Raw genomic sequence first — 21,045 nt, forward strand, 5'->3', positions numbered from 1 at the left:
GTGCAGGGATGGAGTGAGAGTGAGGAAGGAGAGAGAAGGTAGTTGCAGGGATAGAGTGAGAGTGAGGGAGGAGAGAGAAGGTCGGTGCAGGGATAGAGTGAGAGTGAGGAAGGAGAGAGAAGGTAGGTGCAGGGATAGAGTGAGAGTGAGGGAGGAGAGAGAACGTGGGTGCAGGGATAGAGTGAGAGTGAGGAAGGAGAGAGAAGGTAGGTGCAGGAATAGAGTGAGAGTGAGGGAGGAGAGAGAAGGTGGGTGCAGGGATAGAGTGAGAGTGAGGAAGGAGAGAGAAGGTAGGTGCAGGGATAGAGTGAGAGTGAGGGAGAAGAGAGAACGTGGGTGCAGGGATAGAGTGAGAGTGAGGAAGGAGAGAGAAGGTAGGTGCAGGGATAGAGTGAGAGTGAGGAAGGAGAGAGAAGGTAGGTGCAGGGATAGAGTGAGAGTGAGGGAGGAGAGAGAAGGTCGGTGCAGGGATAGAGTGAGAAAGAGGAAGGAGAGAGAAGGTGGGTGCAGGGATAGAGTGAGTGTGAGGAAAGAGAGAGGAGGTGGGTGCAGGGATAGAGTGAGTGTGAGCAAGGAGAGAGAAAGTGTGTGCATGGATAGAGTGAGTGTGAGGAAGGAGAGAGAAGGTAGGTGCAGGGAGAGCGTGAGTGTGAGGAAGGAGAGAGAAGGTAAGTGCAGGGATAGAGTGAGAGTGAGGGAGGAGGAAGAAGGTGTTTGCAGGGATAGAGTGAGAATGAGGAAGGAGAGAGAAGGTAGGTGCAGAGATAGAGTGAGAGTGAGGAAGGAAAGAGATGTTGGTGCAGGGATAGAGCGAGTGAGAGAAAGGAGGGAGAAGGTTGGTGCAGGGATAGAGTGAGAGTGAAGAAGGAGAGAGAAAGTGGATGCAGGGAGAGAGTGAGAATGAGGAAGTAGAGAGAAGGTGGGTGCAGGGATAGAGTGGGTGTGAGGAAGGAGAGAGAGGTTGGGTGCAGTCATGGAGTGAGTGTGAAGAAGGAGAGATGAGGTAGGTGCAGGGATAGAGTGAGTGTGAGGAAGGAGAGAGATGTTGGTGCAAGGATAGAGCAAGTGAGAGGAAGGAGGGAGAAGGTGGGTGCAGGGATATAGTGAGAGTGAAGAAGGAGAGAGAAAGTGGGTGCAGGGATAGAGTGAGTTTGAAGAAGGAGAGAGAAGGATGGTGTAGGGAAAGAGTGAGTGTGAGAACGGTGAGTGAAGATGGGTGCAGCCTTAGAGTGAGAGTGAGGAAGGAGAGAGAAGCTGGGTGCAGGGATAGAGTGATTTTGAGGAGGGAGAGTGAAGGTGGGTGCAGGGATAGAGTGAGTGTGAGTAAGGAGAGATGAGGTGTGGCAGGGATAGTGTAGCTGTGAGGATGGAGAGAGGAGGTGGCACAGGGATAAAGTGAATGTGAGGAAGGAGATGGAAGGTTGGTGCAGGGATAGAGTGAGTGTGAGGAAGGAGAGAGAACGTGTGTTCTGGGGATAGAGTGAGAGTGAGGAAGGAGAGAGAAGGTGGATGCAGGGATAGAATGAGTGTGAGGAATGAGAGAGAAGGTGGTGCAGGGATGGAGTGAGTGTGAGGAAGGAGAGAGAATGTGGTGCAGGGATAGAGTGACTGTGAGGAAGTAGAGAGAAGGTGCATGCAGGGATGGAGTGATAGTGAGGAAGGAGAGAAACGGTGGGTTCAGGGATAGACTGAAGTTGGGTGGCAGAATTGAGTGAGTGTGAGGAAGGAGGGAGAAGGTGGGTGCAGGGATTGAGTGAGAGTGAGGAAGGAGAGAGAAGGTGGGTGCAGGGATAGAGTGAGAGTGTGAGGAAGTAGAGAGTAGTTGAGTGCCGGGATTGAGTGAGAGTGAGGAAGGAGAGAGTAGTTGAGTGCAGGGATAGAGTGAGAGTGAGGAAGGAGAGAGTAGTTGAGTGCAGGGATAGAGTGAGAGTGAGGAAGGAGAGAGTAGTTGAATGCAGGGATAGAGTGAGAGTGAGGAAGGAGGGGGTAGGTGGGTGCAGCGATGGAGTGAGTGTGAGAAGGAGAGAGAAGGTGGGTGCAGGAATATAGAGAAAGTGAGGACTGAGAAAGAAGGTGGGTGCTGGGAAAGAGTCAGATTGAAGCAGGAGGGAGAAGTTGGGTGCTGGGATAGAGTGAGTGTGAGAAAGTACAGACTAGGCGGCACGGTGGCACAGTGGTTAGCACTGCTGCCTCACAGCGCCAGAGACCCGGGTCCAATTCCCGCCTCAGGTGACTGACTGTGTGGAGTTTGCACGTTCTCACCGTGTCTGCGTGGGTTTCCTCCGGGTGCTCCGGTTTCCTCCCACAGTCCAAAGATGTGCAGGTCAGGTGAATTGGCCATGCTAAATTGCCCGTATTGTTAGGTAGGGGGTAAATGTAGGGGTATGGGTGGGTTGCGCTTCGGCGGGGTGGTGTGGACTTGTTGGGCCGAAGGGCCTGTTTCCACACGGTAATGTAAGTAAGTAAAAGGTGGGTGCAGTGATGGAGTGAGTGTGAAGAAGGAGAGAGAAAGTGGGAGCATGGATAGAGAGAAAGTTTGGAATGAGAGTGAAGATGGGTGCAGGTATAGAGTGAGAGTGAAGATGGCGGTAGAAGGTGGGTGCAGGGATAGAGTGAATGTGAGGAAGGAGAGAGAAAGTGGGTGCAGGGATAGAGAGAAAGTGAGGAACGGGTGAGAAGGTCGGTGCAGGGATATAGTGAGAGTGCAGGAGGGAGAAGTCGGGTGCAGAGATGGAGTGAGCATGAAGGAGGAGAGAGAAGGTGGGTGCAGGGATAGAGAGAAAGTGAGGAACGTGAGAGAAGTTAGTTGCAGAGATAGAGTGAGTTAGAGGAAGGAGAGAGAAGATGGGTGCAGTGATTGTGTGAGCGTGAGGAAGGAGGGAGAAGGTGGCTGCAGGGATAGAGTGAGAGTGAAGAAGGAGGGAGAAGGTTGGTGCGGGTATAGAGTGAGTGTGAGGAAAGAGAGAGAAGGTAGGTGCAGGGATAGAGTGAGTTTGAGCAAGGAGAGAGAAGGTGGGTGCAGGGACAGAGTGAGAGTGAGGATGGAGAGAGAAGGTGGGTGCAGGGATAGAGTGAGTGTGAGGAAACTGATTACGAGATGAATTAAGCTTTTCTGGATGTTTGTTTTTAAATAACAGAGAGGGTTGACCTCCTGCTTATGCCCGAAACGTCGATTCTCCTGCTCCTTGGATGCTGCCTGACCTGCTGCGCTTTTGCAGCAACACATTTTTCAGTTCTGATCTCCAGCACCTGCAGTCCTCACTTTCTCCCACATCATAACTCCAGATTGTCATTGAATTCATATTCCGTTACTTGTCGTGCTGTGATTTTGATTCAAGTCCACAGAATAGTCCCTGGTGCCTGGATAAATAGTTTAACAGCAGCACCACTGTTCATTGCCTGAAAACATGGGTAAGTGTTGCTGACCAATTGGAAAGAGCGATCAGCATGGTCCACGTATTAGCATGGAAGGGCTTTTGCCCGAAACATCATTTTTCCTGCTCCTCCGATGCTGCCTGGCCTGCTGTGCTTTTCCAGCACCACTCTAATCCAGAAGCTGGTTTCCAGCATCTGCAGTCCTTGTTTTTACCTTTAACTTAGCATGGAGTATCCCGATGTGATCTACTGCCACACATTCTTTCCGTGATGTCACAATAATACAGAGTTCGGACATCTCCAATGCTTTTGCAAAGAGGATATCCATGTTTCTAAAGCTTCCAGCAATAACAATAGGTCACATTGACAGTTCTCCTGAGAATCTTAAATCTGAAGTTAATTTCATGCATGGCAAACTCGGGATTATCCATTCAGAGCTGTTCAATTAAAGAATAGCCTTTAACTTTGATATTATAACCTCATTTTTGCAAACTCAGACCATTTTCATGCACTGACCATTCTGAATCCTGAACGGCTGTACTATATGACAGGAACAATGGGTCATCGCATCACTCACATTTATACAGCCCATGGGTCGCTTTAGCTGTGGCAGGTAGAGCATTCTTAAATTACCCTAACAGGGGAAAGCTGATAGTGTACATTATGACAACTGTTACCAAATAGATCCCACATCTGTTTGTGTAATGATTCAATAACCCATACTGCGAATGTTCCAGTGTGTGGGCACCATTCAAATCACCTTGACATGAAGGTGCACCTCACTAACATAATTTCCTGCTCAACCATTATTCCTTCAATTATTAATTTGCAGATTGAATCGCCTGTGGTAATCATGTTTATCTGTATTATTCTCCGTCCCATATCAGAAAATCCATCTGAACTGGTACCAGCCTCACGCACGCATTCACAAAAAGTCCCTGGCATCCCAAAGACACCACCGCCCCAGAGGGCCATCAGCTCCACCCACATTGATGACTTTGAGATTCACTGTGCTGCAGACGGGGGCGGGATTGAGACGCAAGGCATTCTTGGTAATCTCAGCTGGAAAGAGTAATGAATTGATGTGAGATCAGAAGGTCTGGGTTTATTAGACTAGAATCCTCCTGCTTCATGTCAAGATAATCTGAAAGGTGCCCACACACTGTAACAAATTTCACTTGTTATATTTCATTGATGCGAGTAATTTCCAAAATATCATTCATGTGAAATAACGTAGAACTTAACAGTTTTTATTCTTTCTTCAAGTATCCTGTTTGCATTAGGAGAACGTAAGATATGTGGGACTTATTTCCGCACTGCAGAACTTTTGGAGATAGAGGAAGGCAAAAGAGATTCTGACAGTGATCAGTTTTTATAGCTTTTTCTTTCGACTGAACAACATCAGAATAAAGGACAATGGGAATGTCAAAACCTTCTTCAGTTCTTCCCTGAATTTCCTTTGTGTGGCTGTATAAATGCATACGTTAGTGCATGAACTCAAGTACATGAGCATGTAGCCGGTTTTTAGTGGCAATGTAGGCAGGAGCTGTATAATCACCTCGATAATGTGTAGTATTTGTTATCCTCGTAGATACAAAGCTCACAGTGGCTGTTAGTCAGAGAAGAGTAAAACTTCCCCATATCGTGAAGAGCAAAATAATGGATCTTCGACTTTCCATCTCTGGTTCTCTTTGACTCTTATGAATGCCTCCCCCAGCCAGCTCTGCGAGATATATTGGCGAGTTCAATACGCCTGATGGTCAAGCAATTGAATGTGAATAGCAAAGAGAAAGGAAGCCAATGAACTAAGACACTCTGTAACCAGGTGAATGCTCTACCCCAAGGTGAAGTGAACAATTTCAACTTAGGGCGGTAACCCCATTGTAAATGACCAATTGTTTGTTCAGGTTCATACACAAACCAAAAGGGTATGTTTTCCAGGCAAACCAGGGTACTTGTGATCACTATCACTGCAGATGCTGTCCTCACTGTACATTACTTTGTTTTCAGTCTCACACAACATACCACTACATATTGATCAAATGTGAACAAGACGGTGAACCACACTGACATTAACAGTGTGACTGAACTCACATAGATCAAAAGCTTACAAACTCCAGTGTAGGACAAGAATGAATGTGCAAAATGATAACTGAAAATTCGGAATGCAGTTACGTTGAGGATTTGGACCAGTAAAGCTGCTGTTGCCATGGCCACTATGTAGGCAGCTGTACAAGTGGAAATGCCACAGTTTCCCCTGGAGAGAATGATCATTGTCACCAGATTCGCTGTAAGACAAATGGCTAAAGTCTGAAAACAGAATTACTCAGATTACAGTAAATCCTGCAAACTTTGCGGCGAAATACTGAAAAGTTTGTGACTCAGAATTCTGTAGAATGATAATTATAATTAAATGGATAGAGGGTCAAAAAGTGCATTGTGGGATAACAAATCTGCGTATGTCAGAATGAAGGGATTGAGTTGGCTTGTTTCCAGTTCCCTGACTTGACATAATGAAGGAGCAGCTCTCCAAAATGTTGTAAATTCAAACAAACCTGTTGGACTGGAACTTGCATGATGATGATGCTCCTTTAACAAAGTTAGGTTGCTCTTGTTTCTTTTCACGTGGTTGGAAAAACAGAGGTTCTGAAAAGGCCGTGCTTTGATGAGTTTTCGGGACAGTTTGATAACAGCAAACAAGTACTGCCTCAGGGAAATGGTTTTCAAGTATTGAAAACAATTCTTAGGGCAATGAAAGTGAAATGGCTCTTCCTCCCTGCTCATATTTTCTTTGGTATGTTTTGGTCTGGGTATTCACTGAAATCTGTCAGGCTGTTTGTAAAACCTGCTGGACCCAAACAATCTGGTCCACGCTGTCCCCTTTCTCCCTCTGACATCTCTCCTGTAAGACCCTGTGTTTGATTTTACTTTTTATCCTAAGGGGTGTTTATAGGGATTGTTGCAATATTGGTAAAAGCCCCATTAAATTGGGATGACGTGTTGGGTTTTCAGATTGGTTCAGTTATTCAGTATTCTGCTCTCTTTAGATTGCATTGATATACAGCACAGGGATATACAGCACAGAAGCAAACCCTTGGGTCAATGCATTCATGCTGATCAAATACCCTAAACAAATCTAATCCCATTTGCCAACATATCCCTTTAAACCTTTCCTTTTCATCTCTCCATTCAGATGCATTTTAAGTGCTGTAATTGTACCAGCCTTCAATATTACCTCTCCGCAGCTCTGTATTGGAAAAATGTTGTCCCCTTAGTTCTCTTTTTAATTTTTCCACTCTCATCTTAAACCTATGCCCTCTTATTTTACTCTATCCATGCCCCTCGTGATTTTATAAACCTCAAAACGTTACCCCCCTCAACGTCTGATTCGCCAGGGATAACAGCCCCAGACGAAGTTAAAAATCCCACAACACCATGTTATAGTCCAACAGGTTTAATTGGAAGCACACTAGCTTTCGGAGCGACGCTTCTTCATCAGGTGATAGTGGAGGGCTCGATCGTAACACAGAATTTATAGCAAAAATTTGCAGTGTGATGTAACTGAAATTATACATTGAAAAATTGATTGTCTGTTAAGCCTTTCATCTGTTAGAATACAGTGATAGTTTCACTTCTTTCATGTGTAAATCACAAAACCCTTTTTTTAAAAGTTGCATTCTCGGGTTAGCTGTTAACAATGGTGATTGCTAGACAATATGTTGAAGGTGTTGGCCCCCTGTGTTCTCTGTCTATGACCTGATGTTTAGATTGATTCGAATCTAAAAAGTGAGATAACAGTGTTTTACATAAATTCATGCAGTTTTTGAGCTCAGAGTTCTACATGAATGTATGCAGTTTTTGAGCAAAGTGCAAGGTAACTCTGCAAGTACAAATTCACCTCACAAAATATATATGTGCATGTGGGTCTTTGTCTGTCGGTGTGTCTGTCTGTCTGGGTTGGGGTTTGTGAGTGTGAGAAAGTGTGTGTGTGTATAGTGAGTGCAGAGTGTCTGAAGTCTGTGAGGGGGTGCATGTGTGGGAGTTTGTGTGTCTATAAGGGTGTCTGTGTGCACGTCTTTGTGTACCTGTCTCCGTGTGTATGTGAGAGTGTGAGACTATACAGCCTCTACTTATAACTCAAACCGCTAAACATGGAAACAGCTTAGTAAACCTCTTCTGATCCTTCTCGAGCTTCACAATATCCCTGCTACATCAAAAAGTTCAGAAGTCTTGTCTAAAAATTCTGTTTTGTTTAAAAACTAAGTGGTTTGACCAGCTGTATCTCTCCGGGAAGATCCATATGACATCTGCATCAAACAGATGGGAAACTTAGGCTAATTTGTAGAATTGTTCTGTGGGGGCTGAACTGATCCTTAATAGGTGTAACCTCTGAGCTTGCCCCCTTCAAACCAACAGCAGCACCTCCACATCATGGTAATTACCTCAAAATGGGTTGCAGAAGCTGTCCTGAAAATGGTTCACATTTATTCAGATGCAAAGATGGACAGCTAAATCAATTCAGCTTCCCTATTCTTGCATTTACCACACCGTGAAAATAAGTTGCTCAATGACCCTGAATATAGACCTCAACAGTTTCTGATCAGTCTTTTCGAATCACCAGTGTTCGACTTCTTTGAATAATCAGAAAACAGAAACCAGGCCTTTTGCTCAAACAGCAGATTAAACAATTTCGAAAACGTACATAAACGTAAGCAGAGCAAATTTAAGCAGTAAAGCAATCTAATTAATGCTGAAATTTAAACCCCAATCTTCTCTGATTATAGCCTGTATTCTGGCTCCAAAACAGCTAGACAAGGAGGCACATTAAGGAAGAAACAAAAAGGAGGAAAAAAAAAGAGCTTGCTTCAGCTGTTTCCACAATCCACAACATGACTGTCACAAGCGACTGTACTTCGCTGGTTTTCAGATCACACTGTGTGACGATGCTGTCACTTTCAAAGGCTATTTTCTTCTCGTCTTTTTTGTTTGAGGTTGGGTTGTCGGGCAGTGCTGCCGGCCTGGCTACTTGAAGATGATTTGAGAAATCAACTTGTGATGCTTTCGGAGTTTTGTTTTCACATTGGAACAATGTGAGCAGCCTGAATCTGGGATTGGTCAGCCCTCACAGATCCAGTGATCCGGGTTTTTATTTTAGTAAAATCAGAAACTGTGGTGGGTCTCAGAAGAGTTGGTAGCGAGAGTGAATGATTCCAGCTGCTAATATCTTAAAAACTTGTTTTTTTCTTTTTGTTGCTTATTCCTCCTGCGTTGGAGAACTGCATGAAAGAAACTGTGCCTGAGTTTGCCTCTTCTTTTGCCAACAGGTATGCCTGTGGCACGTCCCAGCATTTAGGGTTGCATGGTGGCTCAGTGGTTAGTACTGCTGCCCCCCCCCCCCCCCCCCCCCCCCTCGCCAGCACCAGGGACCGGGGTTCAGTTCCAGCCACAGGTGACTGCGTGTGTGGAGTTGGCACATTCTCCCCGTGTCCATGTGGATTTCCTCTCGCAGTCCAAAGATCTGCAGCATAGGTGATTTGACCAAGATAAATTGCCCATTGTGTTCATGGATGTGTCGTTTCGGTGCTTCAGTCAGGGAAATGTCGGGTAATGAGTCTGGGTTCGATACGCTTCGACGTTGGGTGTGGACTTGTTGGGCTGAAGGGCCTGTTTCCGCACTGTAGGAATTCTAACTCAAAGAAACAACTAAATGGCAGTAGGTACTGTATCTATCATTTGGTTTATTTTCCCAATAGTTAAGGCATTCTACATTAATCTTTCTTTTCTTTGTATTAGTTCCCTTTATCTGAGTATCAGCCTATTATAGTCAAGGGATGGAAAGGGAACTGACAGGCAGTGCAGGGATCCCCTTGTGGCCGTTCCCCTCAATAACAAGTCTGCCATTTTGGATACCGTTGGGGGTGGATGGCTTATCAGGGGTAAGCCATGGGGTGCAGGTCTCCGGCACGGAGTCTCTCCCCGTTTTGGGAGGAGGGAAAGGGAGGGGATGAGCAGAGCAATGGTCATTCGGGACTCCATAGTTGGGGGGACAGATAGGAGGTTCAGTGGAAATGACAGAGAATCGCTGTTGGTGTGTTGCCTCCCAGGTGCCAGGGTTCATGAAATCTCAGATCGTGTTTTCAGGGTCCTTGAGGAAGATGGGGTGCATCCCCAAGTCGTGGTCCACATAGGTACGAAAAACATAGGTAGGACAAGGGATGGGGATTTAAGACAGAAATTCTGGGAGCGAGGGTGGAAGTTTAGTGCTGGAACAAAGCACATTGTTACCTCTGGTGTGTTGCCCATGCCTTGTGCTCGTGAGGCAAGGAATAGGGAGGGAGAGGAGTTGATCAGGTGGCTACAGGGATGGTGCAGGAGGAACGGTTTCTGATACCTTGATAATTGGGGCTCATTCTGGGGTAGATTTAGGATGCATAGGATGGGGAAGGAAATTGCAGGGAATGGGCAAAATTGAATGGTGGAGCTTATTCAAGGAAGAGCTACTGTGTATCCTTGATAAGTATGTACCTGTCAGGCAGAAAGCGTCAGAGCGAGTGAGAGGGCCATGGTTTACTAAAGAAGTTGAATCTGTGGTCAAGTGGAAGAAGGAGGCTTATGTTCGGATGAGATCATGAAGTTGCAGAAGTTGCAGGATCAGTTCATTCCTAAAAGGTAGAAAGATCCCAGGAGGAGGCATGGGCGGCCTTGGCTGACGAGGGAAGTTAAGAAACATATAAAGTTAAAAGAGAAAAAGTATAACATAGCAAAGATAAGTGGGAAAACTGAGGACTAGGAAGCTTTTAAAGAGCAACAGAGGATTACTAAGAAGGAAATACGCAGAGGAAAAATGAGGTAAGAAGGTAAATTGGCCAATAATATAAAGGAGGATAGTAAAAGCTTTTTTAGGTATGCGCAAGGCAAAATAATGGTTAGGACTAAAGTTGGGCCCATGAAGACAGAAACAGGGGAATATATTACTAGGAACAAAGAAACGGCAAAGGAATTAAATGGGTACTTCAGATCTGTGTTCACTGGGGAAGACACAACCAATCTTCCTGAGGTAACAGTGGTTGAAGGACCTGAACTTAAGCGAATTTATATTTGCCAGGACTTGGTGTTAGAGAGACTGTTAGGTCTGAAGGTTGATAAGTCTCCGGGGCCTGATGGTCTGCATTCCAGGGTACTGAAGGAGGTGGCTCGGGAAATCGTGGATGCGTTGGTGATTATTTTCCAGAGTTCGATAGATTCGGGGTCGGCTCCTGAGGATTGGAGGATGGCTAATATTATACCACTTTTTAAGAAAGGTGGGAGAGAGAAAGCAGGAAATTATAGACCAGTTAGTCTGACCTCAGTGGCGGGAAAGATGCTGGAGTCTATTATAAAGGACGAAATTACGGCATATTTGGATAGTAGTAACAGGATAGGACGGAGTCAGCATGGATTTATGAAGGGGAAATCATGCTTGACTAATCTTCTTGAATTTTTTAAGGATGTAACTCTGAAGATGGACGAGGTAGATCCAGTCGATGTAGTGTACCTGGACTTTCAGAAAGCTTTTGATAAAGTCCCACACAGGAGGTTAGTGAGTAAAATTAAAGCGCGTGGTATTGGGGGCAAAGTACTAGATTGGATTAAAAATTGATTCGCTAATAGGAAACAAAGGGTAGTGATAAACGGCTCCATTTCGGAATGGCAGGCGGTGACCAGTGGAGTACCGCAGGAATCAGTGCTGGGACCGCAGCTTTTTACAATATATGTTAATGACATAGAAGATGGTATCAGCAATAACATTAGCAAATTTGCTGATGATACAAAGCTGGGTGGCAGGGTGAAATGTGATGAGGATGTTAGGAGATTACAGGGTGACCTGGACAAGTTAGGAGAGTGGGCAGATGCAGTTTAATGTGGATAAATGTATGGTTATCCACTTTGGTGGCAAGAACAGGAAGGCAGATTACTACCTAAATGGAATCAATTTAGGTAAAGGGGCAGTACAGAGAGATCTGGGTGTTCTTGTACACCAGTCAATGAAGGCAAGCATGCAGGTATAGCAGGTAGTGAAGAAGGCTAATAGCATGCTGGCCTTCATAACAAGAGGGTTTGAGTATAGAAGCTGCTTCTGCAGCTGTACAGGGCCCTGGTGAGACCACACCTGGAGTACTGTGTGCAGTTCTGGTCTCCAAATTTGAGGAAAGACATTCTGGCTATTGAGGGAGTGTAACGTAGGTTCATGAGGTCAATTCCTGGAATGGCGGGATTACCTTACACTGAAAGACTGAAGCGACTGGGCTTGTAAACCCTTGAGTTTAGAAGACTGAGATGGGATCTGATTGAGATGTATAAGATTATGAAAAGATTGGACACTCTGGCAGCAGGAAACATGTTTCCACTGATGGGTGAGTGCCGAACCAGAGGACATAGCTTAAAAATACGGGGTAGACCATTTAGAACAGAGATGAGGAGAAACTTCTTCACCCAGAGAGTGGTGGCTGTGTGGAATGCTCTGCCCTAGAGGGCAGTGGAGGCCCAGTCTCTGGATTCATTTAAGAAAGAGTTGGATAGAGCTCTCAAAGATAATGGAATCAAGGGTTATGGAGATAAGGCAGGAACAGGATACTGATTAGGAATGATCAGCCATGCTCATATTGAATGGCGGTGCAGGCTCGAAGGGCTGAATGGCCTCCTCCTGCACCTATTGTCTAATGTCTATTGAGATGCAAAGTCTCAGTTAGGGCGCTTGTGAGTTACCAAATAACGAGGGAAGACGTAAAGAAAGGGCTAACAAGAGCCAGGTGGGGACATATAAAGTTGTTGGTAGGAAAACCCGATCAAGGAAAACCCAAAAGCTTTCTCTTGGTATATCAGACATAAGAGAATAGTGAGAGAAATATTAGGACCAATCACAGACAGCAGTGAGAAATTGTTCGTGGAGTCTGAGGAGAAGGGGACACATAAAATGAATATATTCGTCAGTATTCACACTGGGAAAGTACAATGTGTCGAGGGGAATACCAAGATATAGGCTACTAGTCTCGACGGGATTGAGGGTCACAAGGAGGATCTGGAAAGTGTGAAAATAGATAGGTCCCCTGGACCGGTTGGGATTTATCCTAGGATTATCTGGGAAGCCAGCGAGGAAGTTGCACAGTCTTTGCCTTTGATCTTTATGTCGTCAATGTCGACAGGAATAGTGCCAGAATACTGGAGAATAGCAAATCTCGCCTTTTTCGAGAGGTAGAGACAATCGTGGTAATTGTAAACCTTTGAACCTTACTTTATTTATGGGTAAAGTGTTGGAAAAGGTTATAAGCAATAGAATTTGTAATCATTTCGAAAGGAATAAGTTAAACCTTATTGAGATCTTTGAAATGGTGACCAAACAGGTGAGAGAAGGTGAAGCGGTTGATGTGCTGTATACAGATTTCAGTAAAGTGTTTGTAAAGGTTTGTAAATGGTAGGTGATTGCAGAAAATACGGTGGCATGGGATTGAGGGTGATTTAGTGGTTTGGATCAGAGATTAGCTTGCTGAAAGATGGCAGAGGGTAGTGTTGATGGGAAATGTTCGTCCTTGGGTTCAGTTACTAGTTGCGTACCACACATTCTGTTTTGGGGCCACTGCTGTTTGTCAATTTTGTAAATGACCGAGGTAAGGTTGTTGGAGGATGGTTTAGTAAAATTGCGGGTGATACCAGGTTCGGTGGAGTTGTGGATAGTGCTGAGGGATGTTGCAGATTATAGAGGGACGTAGATAAACTACAGAGCTGAGCTGAGAGGGGGCAAATGGAGATTAATGCAGAAAGGTGTGAGGTGATTCACTTTGGAAGGATCAACAGGAGTAAAGAGTACTGGGCTAATGGTAAGATTCTTGGTAGTGTAGATCAGCAGACAGATGTCAGTGTCCATGCACATAGATCCTTGAAAGTTGCTGCCCACGTTGATTTTGTTGTTAAGAAGGCATACGGTGTGTTGGTTTTTATTGGTGGAGAGATTGCACTTCGGAACCATGAAGTCATGCCATAGCTGTACAAATCTCTGGTGCGGCCGCACTTGGAGGATTGCATACAGTTCTGGTCACCGCATTACAGGAAGGATGTGAAAGCTTTGTAAAGGGTTCAGAGGAGATTTACCAGGATGTTGCTTGGTTATGGACAACACCCATCGCTTTATCCCTGTTGATAACCTCATGTAGCTAGCTCTTGTGCACCTCACATTTATTTATTCCGTACAATTCTCAAATCAAAACAGGTGGTGAAGAACGGTCAAAAGGTGAATTGACTGAATGACCACAAAATCGTAAATGATTTAACAATTTGTTGTCAAGGAACTCTGTTGAAGCGGGAGCTGGGTGGATGTGACATTGACATTGGCAGGATGATGTTTAAAATCCCACAACACCAGTTTATAGTCCAACAGGTTATTTAGAAGCACTAGCTATCGGAGCGCTGGTGAAGGAACAGCTCATGTTCCCAATTAAACCTGTTGGACTATAACCTCTTACTAAGGGATTTTTAACTTTGTCCATCATAGTCCAACACGGGCGCCTCCAAATCATTGGCAGGATATGTTGAGACAGTGATTTGTAAATCACCACACATCCTCAGTTCATTGCCGGAGGAACAGTGGGCAATTGCAAATAGATTATGTTCAATGTGTATCAGGCACTACTTTCACCTCACCTGGAATATTGTGTTCAGTTAGAGGTACGTTCAACAGGAGTGAAGCCACTGAGGAGGTCAGAAAATAATTAAATGTATGTGTGTGTGTATGTATATATATATATATATATATATAACGAAAAGAAGTAGGCCAGTCAGCCCTTCTGGACAGTTCCACAATTTGAATCACCTCAATTCGCACTTTACTGTCCACTGTCCCTATCCCTTCAACACATGATTCATCAAACGTCTTCCTCCTCTTTAGCACTACACATTGTCCCAGCACCTACCACACACTGTAGTTATGAATTGCACAGGTTCAGAATTAATTCCTCCGCTTGTCCATTTTACATCTACTCCCCTACATTCCAAAACGGTGACCTCTCATTCTAGATTGACCCACACGATGCAACAGCCACTCTGCATCTACTCTGCTGATTCCTTTTCATGTCTGATGTACCTTTACCAGTTTCCCCCCTCATTCTTCCAAAGTCCGGAGAGTATAGGTCAGTAACAGTGAATCTCTCTCCACTGACAAAACTATCAACTCTGCATTCAGTTGAGAGAACCACCTTTGATCTATCTTCAAAGCAAGGACATCGCTCCTCAGCAAAAGCGATAGAAACGTTTTTGTTGTGCTCCATATGCAGACTCTCTAATGCCTTGTATAGTTGCAGAAACACCTCCTTATTTTGTACCCAATTTCTTTTGCAATAAGTGAGCATATTCTGGTTGCTTTATTGAATATCTTCTCTCCCTGCAAATAGGAGGTCACTGATTTATGATCAGGAAACTTGGTGAAATCTCACACTTCCGAATATACTTCCATTTGAAGCTCAGAATCACCTCCTTCTGCCCCCATTTTTGATTAGAATCCCGACAGTATGGAAGCAGGTCATTTGGCCCAACATGTCCACGCAGCTTAGAAGGTGCTGGAAAAGCACCGCAGGTCAGGCAGCATCCTCCAATGGCACCACTCTAATCTTGACTCTGATCTCCAGCATCTGCAGTCCTCACTTTCGACATGTCTACACAGGTGACCTGGTGCTGTGAGCCAGCAGTGCTAACCACTGAGCCACTGTGCCATTCATAATTTCCATGTTACCATGTGACGTATATACCTCTTCACTGAGCACATTGCCCGAAAGTTATCACTCAAACTGTTGCAGGGAGTCAGACATCCCTTTCTGCTCAATAACAATTTATTCATTGTGTGAAACAGGTGAGAGTGACACCACAGTATGAGACAAGTGAATGTGTGAAATAACAGAATGTTATTGACTTAACAGGAATGCCAAAGGCTGCTAGAATCGGGTAGAAAATTGTCTTCATCTGCACAATTATTGACTGCACCATTCTCAGACTTGTGTCTGGAATTTATCCAGATTGATGGCATCACTTTCAATTTAACTGCCTGCAATCAATTGCCATTATTTATGGGGAAATCTGTCCCTAGTTGAGGGCAACATAAACGTGATGCGACATTATCAGAATAACGTTCACTGAAGAGATTTTTTGCCGCTCCATTTCACTCATGTGCCCATGAGGAGATGGCACAGCTGAATAACTGATACACCTTTCGCCAAAACAAACCAATGGAACAACATCACAGGAACCGATGTTGGTTGGCACACACCCAGAGTAACAGCAGTAAGTCGTTGTTCTCTGTCATGATGTTGGTTTCCTTTCAATTCTAGAAAACATGACAAATCTCACAGCACCTTTTGTCTCCTTCATTCTGAGATTAACATGTAGCTTCGATTTTTCCTAAGCATTCTCCTTGATTAGAGCAATTGATCATTGATTGTGACTGGAATCTTTTGATGTCAGTGCGGCACCGGTGGCTCAGTGATTAGATTAGATCCCCTACAGTATGGGAACAGGCCATTCGGCCCAACAAGTCCAAACTGACCCTCCGAAGAGTAACTCACCCAGACTCATTCCGCTTATTTACCCCTGACGAATGCATCTAACACTATGGACAATTTAGCATGGCCAATTCACTTGACCTGCACATCTATGGACTGTGCGAGGAAACCGGAGCACCCGGAGGAAACCCACGCAGACACGGGGAGAAGGTGTACGCTCCACACAGTCAGTCACCCAAGGGTGGAATTGAATCCGTGTACCTGGCGCTGGGAGGCAGCAGTGCTAACCACTGAGACACCACGCAGCCCCATTCATCGCTGCCTCACAGCGCCAGGGATCCGGGTTTAATCCGCTCCTCGGGTGACTGTGTGGAGTTTGAATATTCTCCCCGGGTCTGCGTTGGTTTCCGCCCACTGGACAAAGTGTGCAGGTGAGGGTGGATTGGCTGTGCCAAATTGCTCACAGTGTTCAGGGATGTGTAGGTCAGGTGCATTAGTCAGAGGTAAATATAGGTTTAGGCGAATGGGTCTGGATGGGATACTCTTCAGAGGGTTGGTGCGGACTTGTTAGATGAAGGACCTGTTTCTACACTGTTTGGATTCTAAGTTCTGAGCAGAGGATGCATGGCTTGGATTTATTGACATAGATTAGTGTCTCCTTTTCACAGAGAGCTGTGGGGGCAGTGTCCCTGCTTGTATTGAAGGCTGAGACTGAGAGATTCTTGATCAGGAGGGGAGTCACAGGATATGGGGAAAGGGCAGGTAAGTGGACATGATGAGTGTTCAATCAGCTAAGATCCTACTGAAAGATGGAGCACGCTTGAGAGGCCGAATGCTGCTCCAATTTCTTGTAGCCTTCAGAGATGGAACGCTCTTGAATTGCTGCTGCAACGAAATTAAGAAAGACAAAGAGGCCAGTGGGATGAACAAGATTGATGCAGTGTGATCCTTGGCGTGGACAAAGCCATAAATCCTGCATGTGCTTGCTTCGATATTCGCCAGAGAGAAGGGATTACTGGAACGTAAGATAAACATGATCTGTACTATTAATCTTTCAGGAGAGATTAACTGATCACGTGCAACAGGGAGGTTGTCAGCAGAGATATAATTAAATAGCTAGGGGGGAGACATAACAATGACGCACTTACAATAATGCTGACCATCACTTCAACTGTATCGACCAAAGTGTTGGCAGTATCTGATGTGATTCCAAAGTTTGTATAGGACAACTGGCAAAATTGTAATTCCGATAACCTTACCATGTTCTGCTCAGTTTCGTTATGGAAAGTCATCGCTTGATTAAAGTTCCTGACTTTCTTGAAAGATGTGACTGCAACCGTCGGAAGGGCTAATGAGGCAAACGTTGCATCTTGTAACATCTGAACGGCCCTGAGCAAGGTACCCCTTTTGTTGGTTCAGAACGAACATCAGAGCGCGAGGAATCGTTGAACAGCTCACAAAGTCCGGAGCGTTCTGGAGACAAAGATTGAACAGGATGAAATGGTTCAAGGCAACTTTTCCCTACATCCACCCTTGTCCCCTCTCCTTTTCTCTCTGACCAGAGATCTGGGTGTAACGGAAAACCTGCCCGCAAATCTGTGGCCATCAATCTTTACAAATGTTTCTGTTCGAATGTTGGGGCGGGGGGTGGGGTGGGGGGGTAGGTGGGGGTTGGGTGGATATTGAAACCACCAAAATTGGCAGGGTACCTTCTACACAACTAAACGGGAAGTAATGTCAAGCTATCTCTGTTTGAATGGAACGTGATCACTGAACATAGATCGCAGATCTGCAATAGCCCAGGCCTGCATGAGAGAGAATGTTTGAAAAAAAAATCACAAAACGTTCTGGTGCAGAGAAAGCGCCGAGAAAATGTGTGGGCAAGACATAAGCTTCACTTTTATGAGCTCCCTGCAGTTGGTGACAGAGCACGATATGTCCCTTCCCCACTACAGCTCGTACTCACACACACACACACTCTCATACACTCTCGCTCTCTCACACACACATACATACACACACACACTCTCATACACTCTCGCTCTCTCACACGCACATACATACACACACACACTCTCATACACTCTCGCTCTCTCACACGCACATACATACACACACACACTATATCATACACGCTCCCTCTCACACAAATACATACTCTTTATGTCTCTCACACACATACACACACTCTCTCACCCATACACTGTCTCTCTCTCTCTTACACACACACAAACACACACACACAATTTCTCTGCCTCCCTCTCACACACATGCTCTCTCTCTCTCTCAATCATATACACTTCCATTTCCTGTTCAGATACCCATCCTTTCCAGGTTTGAATCTGCAAACGTCATGGTAGATTTCCGTGTTATCTATGGGTTAACGTCCGAAAATGGAGATACGTGGTTACACAAGGAGAAACCTACACTTGGGTGAAAAACACTGCGATGCTGCAAGGATTTTCAGTCCACCTTTCTCCAAACACACCAGGGCCTTGTTACAATCGGTGGCCCGGAACCATTATTTCCTGAGGCACTTTCACAAAGTAACCTCCAATGAGACTGCAGTGATGCCTGCTGCTCCTAACAGAAATAGATGGATATTACTGAGTCATCTTCTTTTGTGTGATTTACACTCTGTGACTTCAGAATGACTTTTCGCCAGTTTAAAAATAAAAAAAACTACATTGTTAAGCATTGTTTTTTTGGAATGATTTCCAAAGTTGCCCTGATGTTTTTAAAGAGATCATTAGCAGTTTGCACACACGCCTGTGCCTTTTTCATGATTGATTTGAAGACACGATATGTAAACTGTGAGTTTCTGAAGGGAAATTGAATACAGTCCCCTGCTGTGTTACCAATCGGCTTCCAATGTTATGTGTCAGAAGCATTTTCTGCATTTGCAGGTTAAAGAATACTAGCCTCCCACATCTCTCCAGCACACCGACAGCAGAGCTGTGATGTCTCGTCTGATGATTGGGAACAGGTTAGCCAGTGCTTTGACGCTGCTTTTGGTTAAAGTGAAGGCTACTTACCTTATCCCCGATTCGAAACATACTTGGAATTGCATAGAATCTGGCCAGTACCCGTGCAGACAAATCACACAATCCCATACTTGGTTTGGTCTGTGACATAACACATTCTGGGCTCTTGTTGGAATCAAAATCTCTAATTCAAATTATCGGACTCACTGGCATCGAGTGATAAATGTTGGGGGCTCTCTTTCTGGGAGTTGAATTTGCTTGGTTTTAACAGGGTGTGTCTTGTATCTCCAAGACTATTCCAGTCACTAACAGTGTTCTGGGTAGGAGGAAGTCATTTCGGGAGTTTTACACAAAGTGGGAAAGGCAAAGCTTTTGAAATTGGCAGACCAGGTGGAACTGGATTCCCCTTTAACCGTGCAAATAGAGCAGAGGTAGTTGCAGCAATAGCTTGACATTTACGATTCCTGGGAATGCTATCGGAATGATCATAGAATCATCAGAGAGTTCTAACAGTGTAGAAACAGGCCCTTTGGCCCAACAAGTCCACACCGACCCTGCCAACAGAAACTCACCCAGACCCATTCCTCTCCCTTATTATTTTACATTTACCCCTGACGAATGCACCTAACCTGCACATCCCTCGACATTTTGGAGAATTTAGCATGTCAAATTCACCCTAAACCGGAGCACCCAGAAAAAAGAAACTACCCAGACACAAGGAGAATGTGCCAAGTCCACACAGCCAATTGGGTTGGAAATGGCAAAAATTCAATTTCAGAGGAAGTATCTGGAACATGAATTGAAAAACGCTTTTAATTATGGAAAAGAAAAATAAAAACCCAGCAAAGAAAAAGGGAGAAATGAGAGTTTTGGCGTCAGAGCTTGGAAATGAAAATTCAAAGTCGACTCGAAATGGCGAATACAAAGTCGGAGTAGGGAACAGGACAATTAAAGTGTTCAGTCACATCGTGGCATAAGATCTGGTGGGGATCAGTCTTAATGTCCAAGCATTGCGAAAGTTTGACAAGAAATATGCAGAAGCCTTTTCATTTCACTTGAGAAAGTGACTGAATAAATCAAATGGCCACTGTCCAAGTGGGCAGGGTTAATCCAAACCATGTCGCTTGGTAGAGCGAACAATGCATTTGATTCACGACTGGAGGTTGTACCTGGGCAGATGAGGAGGTGAAAGAAGCCGTGTTAAGTGCATATGAGTTTGCACTTGAATCCGGGAGAAAACATCTCCGGATTCTAAACACAGAAGTTGGTCAAATACCCATGAAGTTTGAAAGGAAGAAGCAGAGTGTGTTTGATACGTGGATAAGGGCATTCAAAATAGATCAGACTTCTGCCCCCGTCAGGGCGACGATTAGTTTGGAAGATTTATTGGTCAGAGCATTGAATACAGGATTTGATCGGTTACACTGCAGCTGTCCAGGTCATTGGTGAGGCCACTTTGGGAATATTGTGTGCAATTCTGTTCTCCCTGCTATAGGAAGGAGATTGTGAAACTTGAAAGTGTTCAGTAAATATTTACAAGGATGCTGCCAGGGTTGGACGATCTGAGCTATAGAGAGAGGTTGAATAGGCTGGGATATATTTCCTGTCGTGTTGGAGGCTGAGGGGTGACCGTGTATAGGTTTAAAAAAATCATGAGGGGTGTGGATATGCTTTTCCGTGGAGTAAGGGAGTCCAGAGCTAGAGGGCATAGGTTTAGGGTGAGAGGGGACAAATATGAAAGAGACGTAAGGGGCAGCTTTTTCACACAGAGTATGAAGCGTTTTATGGAATGAGCTGCCAGAGGGAGTGGTGGAGGCTGGTATAATTGCAACATATGAAAGACATGTAGATGCTTTTATGAATATAAAGGGTTTAGAGGGATATGGGCGACGTGCAGGAAAATGGGGCTAGATGATTTCCGGATAACTGATCGGCATGGAGCAGTTGGACCAATGCGTCAATTTCTGTGCTGTACATCTCTGTGCCTCTGTGACTATGACTCTTAGCGTTCAAAAATTCACTTCCTGAAGTAGTGAGAACTCAAGTGGAAGAGCAGAGAATTAAGATTGCAGGTTTACTGGTGGAAAAGGCAGATGATCTTGAGTTGATTCATAAATCAAATTTTAGCATCCAAAACAACTTAAAGCGACAAGGTAGAGAAATTG

General features: G+C 44.8%; 1 pseudogene; it reads right to left on the reverse strand.

The window, feature by feature from the left end:
• Nucleotides 1-4,747: 4,747 nt before the first annotated feature.
• LOC148138359 (uncharacterized) lies at nucleotides 4,748-15,384 on the reverse strand (annotated as a pseudogene).
• Between the last annotated feature and the right edge of the window lie 5,661 nt (nucleotides 15,385-21,045).

Source organism: Chiloscyllium plagiosum, unplaced genomic scaffold (assembly GCF_037043375.1).
Source record: "Chiloscyllium plagiosum isolate Xiang-an unplaced genomic scaffold, Cpla_swu_hap1 HiC_scaffold_40, whole genome shotgun sequence".
In the NCBI taxonomy this organism is placed as follows: Eukaryota; Metazoa; Chordata; class Chondrichthyes; order Orectolobiformes; family Hemiscylliidae; genus Chiloscyllium; species Chiloscyllium plagiosum.